The following is a 13,033-nucleotide window of genomic DNA, read 5'->3' on the forward strand; positions in this document are numbered from 1 at the left end:
TTTATTTCAATATAATACATCTGTTACATTTTCCATCCATTGATCCTTTAAGAGCTTACGTGGCTGCCAAATTTGTGCCACGTGGCAAAAAAAAACAAATTATGCCTTTAAAATATTATAATAATTTACCCTATTAAAATTAAAAATTAAAAAAATTAAAAAAATTAAAAAACCCATCTTGCCCTTCCTCTTCCCTACAACCCAAACACCCCATTCCACCCCACCCCCACCCCCACCTCCCCCGCAACCCCCAAACAACCCTCCCTCCCTTCTCTCTCCACAGTAGATGCCCCTGCAATCCCCTCCACGCCATCACGAACCCGCCCGATGAGATCTGGGCAATCGTCTTATGATTCGACAACGGTTGGGACTTTCCGATCCCACCACCACTAACAATGGCAGTGACGGAGTTCTTCGTTGGCAAGATCATGACGGAGCTCTTGAAAAATTTAATCGTCATCTCCCGCAAGTCATGCAACAGTAGAGGAACCGCCAAGGAACTCAAAACCTCAGTTGAGCAGCTCCTCCCCATAATCCAAGAAATCAAGTACTTCGGCGTCGGGCTACCGGCTGAACGGCAGTTCCAGCTCGACCGCATGTCGGAAGTTCTCCAGAACGGCATAGAACTGGTCTGAAAAGTCTTCACGACACCATGTTAGAACTTTTACAGGCACGTTCGATTGGCGAAAAATATGGAGGCTTTGGAGAAGACAGTGTCCAGATTTCTTCAGGGCCCATTACAGGTCCATATCTTGGCCGACGTCCACCACATTGGGCGGAGGTGGATTAGCTGTTCGAACGGCTTGATTGGTCGAACCGGATGCTGGAACAGCGACTTGGGACCTTAAAGATTGGAACTTGCGGGGGTGGGGGTGTTGGTGGCGGGTGGATGGAGGAGGTTGTGATGAGGGTGGAGGAGGAAGGGCATATGAAGTGGGAGGTGAGTAGTTCGGTGGTGTTGGTATTGAGGGTGGGGATGAAGACAGTGAAGGGAATAATTTTTGGGAGGGAGGATCTGAGGCTTTGGGATTTGTGGGATTGGTGGCTTTGGAAAAACCACTCTCGCTAGGAAGGGAGGGTTGTTTGGGGGTTGCGGGGGAGGTGGGGGTGGGGTGGGATGGGGTGTTTGGGTTGCGGGGAAAGGGAAGGGCTCGGGAAGAAGATGGGTTTTTTTTTTTTAATAGGATAAATTATTATAATATTTTAAATGCATAAAAAAATATTTTCTTGCCACGTGGCACAAATTTGGTAGCCACGTGACACAAATGTGGCAGCCACGTCAATTCTTAACAGATCAATGGATGGAAAATGTTACAGATGTATTATATTGAAATAAAATAATACTTGAGGTCTGAAAGTGAAATGTTTTCAAGATGTTGTATGAGGTTGCAATAGACCTCAAACCTGAGATGCTAAAGTGTAATTTACCCTTGTTTTATTCACGTTTTAAATATTTGACTATCGCATTGGCTTCCTCTAAATTTCAGCACCAAGCAACCTTCTTGTTTTTGTTATTTTTTTTTGTCTAACGTTTCAAATACTAATTGCCTGCAGATACAATCAGGTACCTATTTAACCATTTGTATTATTTGAAAAATTAAAAAAACAAAAATTGAAAACCCTAAGAGTTTGACCGAGTCCACGACTCGTCGAACTCTCCGAGTGTCATCGACTCGACGGATGAGAGAATGCTAACAATTCAAATTCATAATCTTCCCAAATGCATGCGGAAAAGGAAGAACTGTGAAAAAAAATTCCTTTTGTCATTGTGGATTTCTAATTGTTTGGGACTTGGAAATTTTGAAAGTGGGTGGAGTTAGTTCATCATAATCTGAAAGCATAGTTAAAGTTCAAATCTATAGATTATTTCTTGCATATTTTTTTCTGCAGCCGAAGTTGGGATTTGGATAAATTCCATTGGTTTTTATCCAAAAAGGATTAATCTTTCTTGTTGATCTGAAGTTACTAGTAAATAAGTTGTTCAGGTAGAGTTTCACAAAGGGTTTAGCTGTTTCGTTACTTAAGTAATGAAGATTTTTTATTAGTAACCCAATCAATTCTTAGAATATATATTATATTACTGTTATTGATAATAGCTAAAAATATTGCCCGTATACCATAATTTTAATTTCCGGAATGATGTGAGGACTTAAATTATTGGAATAGAGAAATGCATAATAAATGTACTTATAACTGTGTTCAATTATCAGAAAAAGAAAATTATGACAATTTTATTTTTACTTTCAACTTGTTAAAAAAAATAAAGGGGGCAACCAAAAAGGGTAAACGGGTATACAGTTACGGTTAAATGGGTACGGTTATAGGTATAGGTATACCTGCTTATGCAATTACACAGCGGATAAACTAGGGGTGGGCACGGGCCGGGTCGGGCCCAAATTTGGAGGAATCAGACTCGACCTGTTTTAAATTGCAACGGGCTGGGCCGAGTAATGGAATTTCTGAAATTGGAACCGGACCTAACCTAGCCCGTTTGAAACGGACCGTTCAGGCCGGGTCCACGGGTCCAATTACATTTTTTCAAGAACATATTTGGGTCTACAATTTTTTTATTAGAACAGGCTTGGCCCATTTGAAGACAACAACTTCATTCAATCAGTTTTCCCATTCTTATCATCCAACAATATTTAAAGTGTAAAATATGCAGACAACCATTCCCAAACATCAAATTATAACTGCAAATCATAAAGCGTAGCAATTTAAAGCATATGGAATTTGGTAAGAAAACCAATGAACATGAATAAGTTCAATATTAGTCTATTTCGCCTTACAAGTCCAGCAAGACCCAAAGCTAAACTAAAACCAAAACTAAAATCAAAACCCAAGCAAAACTAATTAAATCCAGAAAATTTAGAAACTACATCCCCAAATTCAGTAACCCAGAAATTTCAAAAATCCTGATTCAAAAGTCCTAAATCCCTAAATTTAGAAACCTAGATAATTCAAAAACCCCAATTTAGAAATCACCTTAATATGAGAGAAGATGATATGATATTTCAAATCACAGGATGATGGTGGTGTTCACAAGATGACTCAACTCGAGTAAGAAAGGGGGAGCAACAACTCTGATCTGGGAGCAGATTGTGTAGGGGAAGCACATATGTACACCGTCGTGGCTTCAACAAGAGGAAGAGCGAACAATGGAGGAGGCGCTGAGGAAGCGGTGGGAGATGAAGTGATGGCTAGACGACCTGCAGGGAGAAGAAACCAAGGTTCTAGAGATGACGGAGGTGGAGGAGGAGGAGAAAAATCAAGCCCTAGAATCTATGAGGATGCAACCTGGAAGTTGAAAGAGGATGGCTCCTGGAAAAATATACTTCCAGGCTTCGAGAGAGAAGACGAGAGTCAGTGACATAGAGGTGGAAATAAGATATGTGGTAGAAATTAATGGTGGAGATTTAATCTCCATATAATGGACGGTGGAAACGGTCCTACTTGGGTACCCTTTTTTTCAGAAATTTGAACCTGACCCGCCCCTCCAATTACATGGACCCACCCCGCCCCGCCCCGTTTTGAGTTTACAAAACTTGGACCCGCCCCAAATCGGTTATACCTGCCCCGCCCCGCGGGTCCTAGACCCGTTTGCGCACCCCTAGGGTAAACGATTATGAGAGTAAGGCATAAATGATTATAAGTAAATAACCGCAGTTACTTGCCCACCATAACCATTGCCTATCCCTACTTAGCACTTAGGAGCTTGAATGTGAAATTGTACATTGGTTTTCTTGTGGAAAATGCTACTTATAATTATTTTTATTTTTTTAATAGAAAAACACATTTTTTGTGTTCATTTTGAAAGTTGGATTGAGGTTACGGGGTCTTTCTTCTCTTTTGTACTGATTTCGGACTCAAAAGAAGAAATTTCGTTCTTGTAATAAAAACTTTATTATAAATATATATTTGTATCAAAATACGATAATAGCGTTATTAAGCAAAATCACCAATGTTCAGATTTTCAAAGCCCCAAATTGTGAAAGGAAAAGCCTTTTCTCAAAGGTTCAAGCCCTATCCATTTTTTAACAATGGGCCTAACTAAATCAAGATAGTCTATTGGGCTTGAGTATATAGATGCCATTCTGCTGGTTACGGAGATTATCAAAGATCCTAATTTCATTTGAGTTAGGCTAAGTGGATTATAATCATCAACTCTTACATTATATTAGGCACTGACAGATATGAAGAATGCAAGGCAATTTTGGTTTTCATTCTGCAAGCAAACAACAATAATGAGAGGAGAGGGTGACCCACATCCACAAGCACAGCCGTCACAAAATTAACTTTCCGATAGATATGATGAAACAAGAGGTCTTAACATCTACAAGTAAGCTCTGAATGTAAACACCAAGGCAATAAAAAACTAAGGGGCGGTACTGGTAGCATCAATAAGGACCTTTGAGTTCCATCCACCTAAAAGGAGGTAAGAGTTATGGCCTCGTCTAAAATAGTTTTTAGGCTTATTTTTAAGTGAAACAAAAGCAGTGGTGGTGCAGCCAGGATTTTCAAATAATTGGGTCATATTTTCAACCAAAAAACCTTTTTTGGGCCATTTGGACAAGTACTTAGTGGGTACCTGTCGAAAGTTTATGCCAACATATGCCGACAATTACTATTATTTGTAGAGGCTTATCGAGGGTGGATGCAATATACTGTGGAGTAATGTTGAAGACTGCCAATACTTTTCAACTAAAGTATTTCATACAAGAAAAGCAAAAGGGAAGACAAATATGAGAGAAGAAAATAGAAGAAGTAGGCGGATGAGGTTATAATTTAGTTTGCCTTAACTATTTATAGGGGTCAAATACAATATACAAACAAATATAAAGAGAGATTTTAAAGTTGTTGAGGTTAAGGACAACCAATGACCCCATACTAGCTTCGCCACCGAACAGAAGAAGCTTATTATAATTCTAAGTGAAACAGAGATGAGCAATAAGCATAAAGTATCGGTCCAAGTTCAACCAATATTTTCTAAAGCTCATTCGCTCTAACCTGCAACAGTTGAATTCACCAAGCTTCAGTACCAGAAGTAGGGATGGGCAGCTGTTATGGCGGGCGGGTAACCACGGTTATTTACCCGTAACCGTTTATACGAACCGTTTATGCTCATACTCGCATAACAGTTTACTTGTTGGGTAATTACCTAAACGATTATACCCATACCCATAACCGTTTATAAACGGTTAACCATACCTATAACTGAGTACCCATTTAACTGTAACCGTTTACCCGTTTACCTGTTTTTTGTGAAATCCCATCCCCGGAATTTTACTATTCATTATGTATCTCATAATTTAAATTCGTATTTCACGTTTACGTTATTTTTATTACTTAATTTTAATTCCGTAAATTTTGGGAATTAAATCAAATAGTTATTGGGTTTGAATTTTCGTAATTAATCTTTAAGATTCGTTGACCTTTCGAGGTCATAAGTAACGTTTTCGAATAGATCTCGAAACCACGAGCACATAGGCGGAAGTCGTTTGGGAGTCCGGGTTTTAATGGTATAGTTACAGACATTTGAAGTTGTTACTAAATTATAGATTTTAAATTTATTTTGAAACTCCCACCTTGTGGGAAAGGGACCAATGAGATAAGAGAGTGAGGGACCAATTAGAAATGGGAGAGAAAAGGATAATGAATCAGGTAGGAAGGGAAAAAAAAGAAAAAAGAAAAAAGAGGGACTGGATGCTGCCAGGTGGCAGGGGGAGAGAGAAGAAGATGAGGGTGCGGGAGAGAAAAGGAAGGGAAGAGTGACCAATGGGAGGAGAGAGTAAGGAGGAGAAAAGAGAGACCCGAAACGGGTCATTTTTGACCCGCTAATCACCATTTTGACCCGACCATATCTCCTTCATCCGACTTCCGTTTTGGGTGATTTTGGTGTCCATGGAAAGCTCTTGACGAGTCCTACATCTACGTAGTGTTAGATTTCCATTTTTCTTTTCCATTTTTCTAGGTCGAAGCCACAAAGTGCCGAGGGTTTTCCGGCGAGTTTTCTCATTTTACGGTGATTCCGACAACGACTACTGTCAATCACCACTACCAATAGACTCCCCTCAACCCCTGGAGCAAGGCCCAAGCATTGAATGAGGCGTCGGAGTTCGTTTTGGCGATGAATCAAGGAACACCCATGTCTAGGGTTTCTGGCGAGTTTGGGTGAAATTGGGACACTTCTCGACCGAATTGGACTTGACCACAGGTATGAAAATTGCTTCCCTCACTGAGATATACTTTCTTATAAAATTTGGTCATTTTTTTAATAGTTGAATTTTCCGGCGAGTCGAGACGGGCGACCGCCACCCACATCGGCGCGTGGCCAGTGGGCCGATGATGTCTTACTAAGTTCAATTAAATGCCCTGATTCCATAATTGATGTCCATATGACGTAATTTGATTGTTTGAAGTTAGTTTCATTACAATACATTACTTGATCAAAATATGAATCGACAATCCAACCGTTGGATCGTCACCATACCTTAATGCGCTATAGAACATAATATTTGAGGATAAATGGAACTGACGGATCAGGAATCCGACGTACGGATTTTCCTAAATTAGATTTCTAAGTTAGTAAAATTAATTGCTAACCGCCACCTAATTCTAGCAATTGGCGGAGATCTGACCGTCGGATCTCGATGAAATTTTAGTATGTTGTTCTAGAAGCATAATGTGTATTTTAAAAGGTTATGGATCTGAAATCCAATATGCGGATCTTCCAGATTGATCGAGAGTTGACTTTTGGTCAAACATGTCTCGAATCATTTATAAGGTTAAAATTAGTATTAATAGAGGCTCTGCAGATTTGCGGCTTATCTCGATGAGTGACTTTAATATATATGATATGGTGATTACCCGATTCTTTATATTAACATCCTTTGTGGATATGACTTAGTTTTATAAATGTGTTTTCTGTTAAAATGTGATTCTTTTATAATTGGCCATCGATCTATTTTTATTAAATGTGATTTGATTCATGGATTGGTAATATTTGTGAAAACGTGATTCGAATTGCGTATTGAAATGTTTTGTAAATTGAGGGCTAATAGGGGACTATGACCCTGCTTGGTTAATCTGTATTAGGGGGTCACTAGTGGTCCTGCTTGGTTAATCCGCAATGGGGGAAATAATATATATGGATCGTGCTTGGTTAATCCGCGTTGGGCTATCCTTATGGCCATTTATACTTAGGGGTGATCATGCTTGGTTAATCCGCATTGGGTGATCACTGCCTAATAGTTCCGTAGGTGTGACTCTGCTTGGTTAACAGTTCCGTAGGTGTGACTCTACTTAGGGGTGACTCTGCTTTAGCAGCTTGGTATTTTAGTTTCGTTGAGTGGTTCGGAACCCAACATTGTTGGATTCCGTTGAGTGGTTTGGAATCCTTGCTCTTGTTCATTTCCATAAGGTTATCTTAGAATCCTAGATTCGAGTGAATGAGAATTACCCGCAATAGATCTTGTAAATACAAATTGGAATTACCATGTTATTATTCATAATCCAAGTAGGGAGTTATATAGAGTTCCTTGGTTAAATTCGTGAAATGATATGTTATCGCATTGTTTGATTAACGTAATTAAATGCTATGATCGTGCATCTTGATTCATGAATTGATTAATTGAAGGGATTGTGGCATGACGCTGGATATGAGTGTTGTTATTATGATTATTTTAGTTGATCAATGTTTCTAGAGAATAATATTGTGCATTGTTAATTCTTTAATATGTTACACGCTATGAATTGTGATTTTATGTGGGAAACATGATGATTTATGTGATGGATGATGTGGAAATGTTAATCGTCATGTGGGATTGTTATGATTAGACTTGTTGATAAATATGGCTAGAGAATATGATTGTGCTTCGTCGTTTGTACTTTGAAATATTGCATGATATGCATTGTGGTATATTGTTGGGACATAACAATTTATGCGATGAATATTCGAGTGTAGTGAAATAATGAACTATGAATGACTTGATCCCTATTTAGGGTACGTATGCAGTCTAACGAGGAGGTTAGATGTAGCCATAAAGTCTATGAAGAATTATTGCGCAGTTGTATCATAAGTTGTGTTTTGCCATTTTCCGTAGGCGGGGTATGTTAAAGATACGGGTATTTGGTGACTTCACGTGTCGATCCTGGATGTATGTTGGGATCGGGGTGTGACATTTTTTAACCTGTTTATCCCTTTTTTTTTTAACCGTTTACCCCTTTTTTCACCCGTCTACAAGTTTTTTTTTTTTTTTTTTTTTTTTTAACAACTTGAAAATTTAAAAAAAAATTGTCATAATTTTCTTTTTCTGACAATTAAACACCGTTATAGGTACATTTATCATGCATTTCCATATTTAAATCTTTTAAGTCCTCATACCATTTCGATAATTGAAATAATAATTTATGGACGATATTTTTAACTGTTATCAATGAAGGTAACATAAAATATTTGCTAAGTATCAAATTAAATATGTAAATATGTGAGCACAACAACGCATATGTAATAATTCTCTGTTCAACACAAGTGAATTAACATAATATATATAACGGACCATGAAATTGGAAGTTGTTAAGGAGAATTGTATTATAATTAGCTACAAAACCATGCACTATAGTCAATAACATTGATCTATGTTTTGTTCGATAGGGAACATGGTTTGTGTTAGTTTTACATGTATTAAAGTAAACGGGTAAACGGTTACTCGTTATAATCGCGGTTAATACCCATGACTACCCATTTAGATTTCACAGGTAAACGGTTATACCCATAACCGTTTATTTATCTAAATGGTTACTCATCACCATAATCATGAATTTTAAATGGACGAATAACCGCAATTACCCATAACCGCATGTATTTTGCCCATCCCTAACCAGAAGCAAACCGAAATACTAACACGGATAAATTATACATTTTGAATTTCCCGATTACATAATGCACTCCTCACAATGAAACCTTCTACTGGACCAATACTTTTTTTGGAAAGAGGACATGATACTTTATTAACACAACACAACTAATTACACAAATTGAGACCCATATATAATAACCACACAAGCAAAAGAATGGATCTCAATAGTAACCCAAAAGCCCAAAACAACCAAACACAGAAGCTCAACCTAGCAGATTTCCTTCCAAAGACACCGCCAAAAGCACAGGAACTGCACTCCACGACGATTACGAACCGCCACCACCAACTTTCGCCAGGAATCCACACCTCAGAGAAGGAAAAAGGATGAATTTCGCCTTCTAACAAAGAACATCTCACCAAACGCAGCCACAAATGAAGAGAAACCAAAGAAGCCCATGGGATCACCATGAATAACACTGCCAGAACTGGCAGACAACAAAGAGAAGGAGGTGGTGTTGCCACCCGAGCCGGTGAGAATGCCGGAACTCTACGCACCTTCTCAGAAGACCGCATCACTTTGCGGTTAAAATTGATTGCAGAGCGAAACTGAGATGGAGTCGGTGGAAGCCAAAATACGAACATGTATGTGGATGGATGGAGATCTGAGGGCAGCAGGATAAACCTGTGAAAATCGGGGTGTAAAAAGAAAACAAAAAGGAAGGAAAGCAGGGAAACACACCAAAAAGAAGAAGAAAGAGGAAGCAAATAGGAAGAAGGAAGGGCTGCCACCGACCCTAATCAGAATTAGGGCCGGCGACAAGAGGAAAAAACTTTAGCGGGGCTATTGCTCTCACTCACGGAGAGAAAAAGCTCTCACACACGGAGAGAAACCGCCTACCTGACCAATACTTTCATTGGGCTCCAATACTTGTAATCCAGACCAATTCCACAAACCCAGCCAAGTGGCAGTCTTGTAAATAAAACGAAATGTAGGTATTCTTAATGTAGCTTATAAACAGGCTTCCGCCCACCCCAATCCGGGCCCAAAAGAGCAGCCCAAACTCATCATCTTTAATGAAGGAAAGCCCAAAATCGAAAAAACCAATGGCACAAATGTAATTAGCTCGAAATTGAGTGCCCATTCCATACGCAACATGAATAGTGCAATTTTTTTTTCCAACTTTAGACTTACGTAATATGCCAGAATATTCTCATCACACACCATTCCAATTATGTTAGATTAGTCACAAACGAGATTCGAACCCACACCGTCATGTAAAGACTTAACTCTTTTCCACTATTGTAGTAAAGGGCCACTTGCATGGACACTTTCGATATTGAAACATTTGAATGCGGACGGAAAAGTTCATTTGACCAAAAAAAAAAAAAGATGTAGACGAAGGAGTTAGGTGTCATATGGATGCATGCATTTTGGGTGCAACAAACAATGCTTAAACAAGCACGTGTTCTACAAAAAAATTCCCACCAGAAAGGGAGGTGGTGTGGAATTGGTAGTATTGGAGGTAGGAAGTATAAATTTGGTGACTTTGATGGGTTTGCTTTGTTTGGTGTATAAATTAGTTTCCAACATAAAATTTTTGAAATTCAAATTTAAAATTTCTTAATTACAAGTAAATAGGAATACTATTATACCGTAGTACTAAATGACTAATGTATTCTTATTAATTAAACCTTTTAGAAAAAGACTTAATATAAATTTGGTGATTTTGAAGAGTTGCTTTGTTTGGTGTATTCTTATTAATTAAATCTTTTTAGCAAAATATTTAATTAGGAGGCCATATTATGCGCCTTCTGCCTACTGAAAAGGAAAAGGATCATCGCCGGATCCTTTTCCTAGGGATCCCGTGATCGGGATCGTTCATTGTATATCGTGCGATCATTTTTCGTTAGGTACTATTTATATTAAATTTTAAATTTTAAAATGATTTCTGACTGCAGGATGTACGATGGACGGTCCCGATCACGAGATCCTTAAGATCCTTTTCCTACTGAAAAGACAAAAACATTGTTGTCTTATAAATAAAAAAGAAATAGACTAACCCATTTATAATCTGGCTCTTTCAAGTATGACCCTGTTGAGCAAAAATTGTACATAATATGTAAACAAATAATTCACTCGACACAATTTCACCCTCGTTCATTTTTTTGAAGAGGGTTTTATTAGTTTGAGTTCGACCCATTCTAGGCTACGCGCCTATTAATTACAACCTTTCTTTTGGGAAAGGAATACCCTTTGATTCTAATATGAATAAATCGTAACTTGAGGATTTGGGTGTTTATTTTTGCATCTAGGTAGAGCCTTAGATTGCCTACGTACCCTCGTTGAGGGATCAAGTCACTCGTAGTTCCTTGTATGCTTGATACTTATTTGGATTTGATGCCTTGTGCAGTTTTAGCTCATGCGGGTGAGGACTTTGCGCCATTGGAGCGTTTAATGCCTTGTGCAGTTTAGGCTCTTGCAGGCGAGGACTTTAAGCCATTGGAGCTTTTGATGCCTTGTGTAGTTTTAGCTTATGCTGGCGAGGAGCATTTGATGCCTTGTGCAGTTTTAGCTCATGCAGGCGAAGACTTTAAGCCATTGGAGCATTTGATACTGCTTTGTCTCTTTTGGATTTGATGCGGCTTCATGCCATTTGAATTTTGATATGCCTTCGTGCCATTTGTAATTTGAACAGGCTTTATGCCATTTGAAGCGGCTTTGTGCCATTTGTATTTTGACATGGCTTCTTGCCATTTGAGACTTTTCTTCGACTTCGTTGCTACGTGCATCATACATTAATTGGAAATCTAGGATCTGTGCTTCCAGACTTCTCTTTTACTCTTTGTAGAATTTGTAATTACTTGGTCAAAGTAGCATAAGTGAATTTAGTTTATATAAATCAGGGATTCGTCTTGATTTCATGGTTGTGTCTGAAAATTGATATCAGACTGCCTACGTATCCATAACAGAATCAAACCAGCGTAGTTCGTAAATTTTGAGACTCATTGTGGCTTTGTGACATTTGATACTTGATATGGCTTCGTGCCATTTGAAGTTTGAAGGGGCTTTGTGGCATTTGTGTCTTGTAAATTTTAATGAGAATATTTGTGATGAACCTACTTTTACTTTGGTATTTGACTTTGTCTTCCTTTTCATTTATTTTGTCTTGGAACCCATTTTATTTTGCCTACAAGCCCGTCACTCTATTGTCGCCTTTTATCCTTTGCATGGCAGCACAAAAAATCCTTGCTTTCATATGGAAATATAAAAGCAAGTGTCAGGGCTCATTTTTCTTTTACCAATGCCTTTTCCGGCTTTAAGTCCCTTGCTTTTCTTCTTTCTCTATTTTTTGCTTTGACTTGCTTTTGTCCTTGCCGTGTGTCTCCCTTTTTTTTGCTTTGATTTGCTGTCCTTGCCATGTATCCCCTTGGTGGTTTGAAGAGGATGAGATCCAATTGGAAACGGCATAAGTTAAATCACCATAAAGAAATTGTCCTTTGTGACCACATAAAATCCCATAGCTCCATTGATCTCCACGTGATCTTTCCCATTTGATTTGGAGAGTTGTTAAGCAGCTAGCAAGTTTTGTTTTCTTATCTGTGGGGCCAAGTTTTGAATTGGCATGCCTACTTATAGATTTGGACCACCAGTCCCTTAGTTTATTACCATAAATATGGCAAGTCATATTTATAAAAATTTCTCTCTTGATCTTTGCATTCCTTCGACAGCAGCAGAGCTGCAGAAACTTGGACTTTTGTGGCTAACATGTAGACTTGCCCCGAGATTTGTACTTTTGCTGGGACTTTTCTAATTGTAGGAAGACATCTTTTTTCTTTTTGCCTTCACCACTGAAGCTTGCTGACACCCATGTGATGAACAATACGTTTCCTTCTTTTCCCTCTTTATTTTCCATTTTTTTCTGATACAAAAGACTTTGGGGTGGAACTCTTGAACAATACATTTTCTTCTTTTCTCTTTGTCTTGAAGTATCTGTCAATTTTACTCACTTTTCCTCTACAAACCTTCTTGTCCATTTTTCTTATCTTTTGAATTCTTAACACAAAGACTTTGGGTGGAACTCTTGAACAACACATTCTTTTCCTTTTCCCTTTTGTCTTATAGCCCTTTGTGTTTTCTCATCTTACTCTCCTTGCTCTCTAATAGCTCTTTGTCG

This window comes from Malus domestica, chromosome 08 (genome assembly GCF_042453785.1).
Source record: "Malus domestica chromosome 08, GDT2T_hap1".
NCBI classification, from domain to species: Eukaryota; Viridiplantae; Streptophyta; class Magnoliopsida; order Rosales; family Rosaceae; genus Malus; species Malus domestica.